Here is a 7,431-nt window from a genome sequence, read left to right on the forward strand (position 1 = left end):
CAACTGTTTATCTTTCTTTCTCCCATTGGCCCCTGCAAATACAGTCTTTGAGTGCATTTAAGAAAGAAGTATGTTTTTTGAGGGGCCAGTGACACAATGGATAACGCGTCTGACTACAGATCAGAAAGAAGTATGGCTTTTCTTTTTTGACGCATGCCATAAGAATTTTCCCACAGAAAAGTGCAAATGGTGAGGAGACCCCCAGAAGAAAACCATAAAAGCCTATTTTACCTATGCTGTTGCTAAATGGCCACCACGTACACTACTATTTTTCTTCTATGTGGATGAGAAGGGAAGCCCAAGTCATCAGGAAGTTGTCTCCCTCTTCGCTTCCGTTCTCTTTTCACCCCACAACCTTTACCGACAACCTTGGAAATATCTTCCATGCCTAGCACAGTGTCAGGCACATGTTATTGAACATGTTATTGAATGTCCCACACTTTTTACCTCCATGGTAAGAAACATACTGCCTAAACATGATGAGGAAGAGATTACTTTTGGGCACTGAACTACAGTTGCTGATTATCCTTTCCCAACCCACATTTCCTTCTGAGGGATTCTTCTTTGCCCATAGATCTTTCTACTCTAAACAGGCCCTCCTCCCCCTCCATAAAACATAATTTCATGCATCGAAGTTGAATTTCTGTCCCAGAGCAGTGCTTCAGTTGTCTATCGGACAGCCTCCTGCTGATACCATCACTTGAAAGAAGGAGCTCAGCCAATCAACTCTCTTCTAAGAAGGGGTTTGTGAAACACAGAGGCTGAGTCAGTTAACAGAGGAAATAAGCCAAAAGTTCACATGCAGGGAGGTGGGCTCAGGGCAGAGGTGGCCATCAGGGACTAAAGCTGAAGTCAGCAGCTAGATACTGGGAAAGCAGAGAATGGAGCTGATCCCGAGAAGCATTCTGTAAACCAAAAATAAAATTCTAAGCCCCACAATTGGCTGAATGGGACCATCGGGATTCCAAAGAAACCTGAAAAACTAGGTTAGACCACAGGAAGGAGGAGTCAGACATGCTTCGTTACACCCTCCTTTATTTGGAGGTGACCAGTGCTAACATTAAAACACAGATCTTGAGACCAACCAAATGAACTCTTTGTTTAGCAATGAGATACCAAAATCCAACCCAACTCTAGCATAGTATCACATAACAGATAAGGAAACAAAATATTTTACCCCAAAATATGTTTCTTTGCCATGTTTTGAAATGACTATTTGCATCTGTAAAGAATCTCAATTAATGTAACGAGGTATTTCTCCTTCCAGGCCCTCCCAACCCCAAAGAGATAAACTAAGAGAGTCTGGCACCTTTTAAGGTCTGAAAAGAAACATTTATCAGTCTATTCTCCCTGAAGCCTTCCTGGAGTCTTCAGCCATGTAACAAGAACTTTGGCTTTCACAACCCACCTTGTCTTTAACTCAAGTATTTCTTTCTGCTGACTTCAACTTTAGGGAAAGCTTAACTCTTTTAACCAACTGCTAATCAGGAAAGCTTTTAACTCCACCTATGACCTGAAAGTCCTTACCCCATTGGGTCTGTGCCAACCCAGTGTGCGTCTCATATGTATTGATTGATATCCTGTAGCTCCTAAAATGCATAAAGCCAAGCTATTGCCCAACCACCTTGGGCAAAGTTTCTCAGAACCTCTTGAGGCTGTGTCATGGGTCATGGTCCTCACATTTGGGTCAGAATAAATCTCTTCAAATATTTTATAAAGTATGGATTTTCTTGTCAACAAGAGCTATGACGAGTGAGACTTTGCATCTCCTAAGAGACAGGGAGTATAGTGGACTTGACCTTTTTTGAAAGGCCAGTTTCTGTTTTGGTTTTGGAGAATACTTACTGCATTACACAAGGAGGTGTTTGGCTCATGGGTGTGGATCCCACATGGCTTGGTAAACATCTTAGGGATAGTGCATTCTCTTGTGATTTGGTCATTTAAAAGTGTGTTGCACGTCCCCCCACCTCACTCTCTCTCCACTTTCTCCTGCTCCTGCTTTGCCTTCTGCTGTGAGTGTAAGCCCCCTGAAGCCTTCCCAGAAAAAGATGCTGGCGCTATGCTTCTGGTACAGCCTACAGAACCATGAGCCAATTAAATTATCCAGCCTCAGGCATTTCTTTATGGGAATGCAAGAATGGACGAGCCCCGCCTGCTCCCCGCACCCACACACACACTGCCATTTCCCTAAAGAAACTTGAATGAGACTCCGTACATTGGAACTAAGAAAGGAGACGTTCTGTGCTGCACCTAAAGGAGATGAGTGCCTGCAGCTTTCACAAGGACTCAGAATGAGTCTGCGGCTGCCCTCAAGGCTGGCCCAGGACTGCACCAGCACCAGGTCTGTCTCCCTACAGCTGCTGATGGTTTCTACTCTGGTCCTGTACAGCATTGGACACATAATCCCACACCACAGGGCAAGCCCAAAGCAGAGGTCCTGTGTATGTTTGGGCAAATCTAGTCCTTGAGTTGCTAATCAATAGATTGGGTGAAAGAAAAAAATCTGAAGAGCCTCCATAAAGTTCATTCTTTTTTTTGGCTCAGAGTCTCACTCTGTCACCCAGGCTGGAGTGCGGTGGTGCGAACTAGGCTCACTGTAACCTCTGCCTCCAGGGTTCAAGTGATTCTCCTGCCTCAGCCTCCTGAGTAGCTGGGATTACAGGTGTGAGCCACCATGCCTGGCTAAGTTTTGTATTTTTAACAAAAATGGGGTTTTGCCATGTTGGCCAGGCTGCTCTCAAACTCCTGACCTCAGGTAATCTGCCCACCTCTGCCTCCCAAAGTGCTGGGATTACAGGCATGAGTCACCACACCTGGCCTAAAGTTCATTCTTGAGGGCTTTCCTACAACAGCATAACATTTAGAAATTAGATGGCATTAGAAGGCTGTATTTCAGCTATATGATCAGCTATGTATATCGTTACTGGGACAACTGTCAGTACCAAAATGGAGTCACTTGCATCAAACCCTAACAAAATAGAGCCAAGAGGCTGGGAAGAAAGGGTCCTCACACACATATACCCTATAACAGGAACTGCCCTATAACAAAAGACTTTTCCAACTGAACTCTCCTGTTAAGCCACTTCTCTGAAGACCCTCTCATCCAGTACCACCAAGGAACAAGCACCACCACCTGCAGTAAGTTCCTGTAACCTCTGGTATTTGTTTGAAACAGTTTATATTAACTTCTCCTTTTTGCCTTTAAAAGCTTCCCCTTGCCCGAACCCCTCAGATGCACTTGGGGTTTGTCATAGCACACATATCCCGACATAATCCATTGCTATTCCTGAGTAAACGCTTTGTTTTGGGGAGTTGGTTGGTCTCTCTGTAGCTCATTTTAGGTTGACTCTCTCTCTCTATATATACGTATATGTATAGTCATATATATAGTATATGTGTGTGTGTGTGTGTATGTATAGATACACATATATATAGTTGTGTATATACCTATACACACACACACACAGAGCTATGTAGCTATGTGGGCGATCTATGTGACCTTATATAAATCAGTGAATTATTCTCATCCAGTTTCTTCATTTGTAAAGGAAGAATTCTGATCTTGGTTCAGTTTACCTCAGAACTATTGTGAAATTAAATGAGATAAGCAATGTGAAAATGTCCTGTAAACTGTATAGCCTCCATGTGGACGTATGTCTGTGGCAGGACGATAAAGAATCAGAAAGGAGTATTCATGTTAGCAAAGTGTCCAGGCTGCGTCTGCTCTTGTTTTAGTGACAGATGTCGCTCCTTTCAGAAGCTATTCTCAGGAAACATCACATCCAATATGGTAAATCCATCCAACAGGGGCTAAGAAACAGGAATGAGATGGGCACTTGTCCAGGGGAAAAATGTCAGGAGAGCAAATAATGATGAAAAATAAACTTTTCCCTTTGTTTTTAATTTCAGGAAAAAATGATGAGAACCAAAGTCAATGAATAAGAAAAACAGCTCAGAAAAAAGATGTTTCCAAATTGGTAATTAAATATTTTTTCCTTGGGAAGAGACTTCCATGTGAGCTTGATGGAAAAATGGAAAAAACATCAAAAGCATGATCTGATCAGCTCCCAAAGTGGATTATTATTTTAAAAACCAGATGGCATCGCTCTGGGGAGGCAAGTTCAGAAAGGTCAAGCTAGCAAAGGACATAACAATAACAGCAAAATCAAAATTCCCCAAATGCAGGAGGCAAATGGGGACTGAGAAAGCTCAATAACAGGGTGATTAGGCAGTTGAGCATGTTCGTAACATCTCCCGTCTATACCAGGGAGCACAAAAATGGACTGGGCTAAGCCTGGATTTTTAAGGGAAAGATGAAAAACTGAGAGCAAAACAAAAGACATGGTTAAAAGGCAACTAGAACATTGTGAGTCCTCAAAGCAGCAGTGCCCCTCTGCAGGGACCAGGTGGTGTTTGCCTTTAGGAAGTCCAGTTTTCTTAAGGAACCTTAAGAAACTCTTGAAAGATCATGAATTTTAACCATTTTAAGTATTGAACAAATATGCGATGCATAACCAGTCTAGACATAGGTAACAACTTTGTAAAGTCAGGCATGCAAGGATACTGTGTCGCAGCTTCAGATAGGTGAGAAATCATTAGAAATCACCATCTCCCCACCCTAACTTCTTCAGACTGATCTGCCATGGCCCTCATACACAGGCCCGATGCATCTGACCTATAACCAAGTCTACAACCCAAGTGCCTGAACCGTTGTTAACACCATCTCAGTAGGTCCCATTACAAATGCCACCTCCCCTGTGCAGCCTATCCTGCTGCCACTGTTGAGGTCTGCCTCACAATGTTACAGCCAGAAGCTCTGTGGGGATGGGGGTCTGTACCTTACACATACCTGTATGTGCTACATCTCAGCTCACTGCAACCTCTGTCTCCCAGGTTCAAGCAATTCTCCTGTCTGAGCCTCCCAAGTAGCTGGGACTACTGGAGCATACCATATGCCAGGCTAATTTTTGTATTGTTAGTAGAGATGGGTTTGCACCATCTTGGTCAGACTGGTCTTGAACTTGTGACCTCAGATGATCTATCCACCTCAGCCTCCCAAAGTGCTGGGATTACAGGTGTGAGCCACTGTGCCCGGCCGAGGGTAGGTGTTTAATAACGAATAACTTGAATGATTTGCTAAACCAACAGGGAAACAGACAAAAGCTGCAATAATTTCAGGGATTCCCAGTATGGGGAATGGTGCTATAAACTGCCTGCCCAGTCCCAGGCCACTTGTCCTCATCACTTCTCATCACTTCCTTCCCTCATACTCATTTTCAGGCTAAGTTACCATTTTATTCACCATGCTTTTGTGGTAAGCCTCCACATTGTTACTGAAATAGAAGTATACATAAACTAATTCCATTTGGGGCTCTCTGTGTGTGTGTGTGTGTGTGTGTGTGTGTGTAGGGGACGAGGGCGTACCCCAGAGACTTCTTGAATCCCCCCGGTGAAGGTTTCCTCTCCAGCTGGGAGAGCCCTGCAGGAACCCGGAGTCCTGAGTGTCCTGAGCAACCCGCCAGCCTGTGCCACTGGCTGTTTTGTCCTCACTCTTCAGGGCTCTGTTGCTTTCTATTTTTGTGGGGCTCGTTCATTCATCCAGACATTCACTGACAATTTACCAAGCAAATAAATTTTGACACCAGAGACAAAATAGTGAGCAAAGTAGTCAGTGTCCTACCTTCATGGAGGTGACAGTTTCTCATGGAAGACGTGCAGAGAAAAATTAATAGCCATCCAACTTAAACCCAGTGCGGAAAGGAGGGAAATTAACACCACCTTGAATAATCGTGCAGTGCCCCTTAACAATGCCGCCTCCCTAGCGCCCCCTGCTGCCTCCATCGTGCGCAGAGGCCCCCCAGGCCAGAGCCTTCCAAGCCTCCTCCTCCATCAGCTTGGCACTGCAGCTGGCCTGCCTCCCGTGCTGTGAATTGCCCTGGCTCATCTGAGCTGGAGACTCCTTGGCTCCCGGCTCCAGAAAGGAAATGGAGATGGAAACTAGTCTAACGGAGAATCTGGAGGGGACAGTGTTTCCTCAGAGGAAAAGGGGCCTCCACGTCCAGGAGAATTCCAGGAGGTGGGGACTGCAGGGAGTGGAGACTCTGGGGCTGAGCGGGTGCTGAAAGGCAGGAAGGTGAAAAGGGCAAGGCTGAAGCTGCCCAGATGTTCAGTGCTGTTCACGGGACTGGGAGTTTGCTGTTGCTTCCTGTGAGCCTTTTTCTCTTTTTTTCTGCCTGGAGGAGAATAAGTCTATTTCATGAAGGGATGCAGTTTCATAAAGTCAGCTGTTAAAACTCCAGGGTGTGCATGGGTTTTCCTTCATGCAAGGCCTTTAATTAATGGGAATATAGGAAGCAATCTCATTTTGTAGGCCATTAATCCATGGAAGAAGTGACTGGAGTCTTCTTTCATGTCTTCCGGGCAACTACTCAGTCCTTCGGCGGATTTGGTTTATGCAAGATGGTTGAAAACCTTGGAATCAGGAGAATCAGTTTTCTTTCTGGTTCTGCCATTTGTTGGCTATGCAGCCCAGGGCAAATGTCTCTCCTTCCCTAGCCATAGTATTCTCAGCTGTAAAGACCCTTGCAGCTCTGGTGTTCTGTGAACATTTCCCTGTGATTCTATGTGAGGGGGGATGCTGAGAGAGAAAGGAGGCAGAGCTGGAGCCGCTGAGCTACAGTGGACGTGGAGGGGGACAGGAAGGCAGGCAGAACACGGGCACTCCATCAGTCCTCACTGATCACATCAGACTCCAGGACCGATAGCCACAATGCTTCAGGAAAGCTCAATGAACCCAACAGCCACGTTTTCTTTCCCTATGCGTATACAGTGGCATTTGCCAAGAACCAAAAAAATGCAGAGACCAACAGGTGGTAGCTTTTGCCTGGCATTCAGAAACTGGGCCAGAGCTAGAGAAATGCCAGAGATTGTTAAACTTTTCACCCTGACCAGCATCCACACAGCTCAGCAGTGACTGCTGACGGCACAGAGTGACCTGCAGCGCAGGGGAGGAGAAGAAAAAGAGGAATAAAGTATGGGTAAAAAAAAATACAAAGATTCATTCAAGGGCAGTGGGAACTGACCACAGGGATTATAGGCCGCGTGATACTGGGTTCTGGCAGGCAGGGCTATATCGTGAAGAAAAAGAAATCAATTCAAGGGAAGCCAAGAGACCCAATTTCTAACACTATATTCTTCCTTTACAAGCAGAGTAATTCTGAGCAAGTCACAGATAGTAACTGGAGGCTGGAAGATACTTAACGTTTCTCCTCATTGGGAACCCCTTTCCTCCGTGGAGTTAGCAGCACAAGGACAATCCTGTTTAACAGAAAGAAAACATTCCTAAGAGTAAAGCCAAACAGATTCAATCCTAGTTCTTGCTGACTATATGATTGGTTTTTTGAAACATCGTTTCAGCGATGTTTACCATCT

General features: G+C 45.0%; 1 long non-coding RNA gene across 1 annotated transcript in view; it reads right to left on the bottom strand.

The window, feature by feature from the left end:
- Nucleotides 1-5,776, bottom strand: part of LOC144580263 (uncharacterized) — a 56,246-nt gene extending 50,470 nt beyond the window's left edge. The window contains exon 1 of the long non-coding RNA XR_013529541.1: nt 5,681-5,776. This is a non-coding gene — a long non-coding RNA (uncharacterized LOC144580263). The remainder of the gene's footprint in view (nt 1-5,680) is intronic.
- Nucleotides 5,777-7,431: the final 1,655 nt, after the last annotated feature.

This window comes from Callithrix jacchus, chromosome 18 (assembly GCF_049354715.1).
Source record: "Callithrix jacchus isolate 240 chromosome 18, calJac240_pri, whole genome shotgun sequence".
In the NCBI taxonomy this organism is placed as follows: domain Eukaryota; kingdom Metazoa; phylum Chordata; class Mammalia; order Primates; family Cebidae; genus Callithrix; species Callithrix jacchus.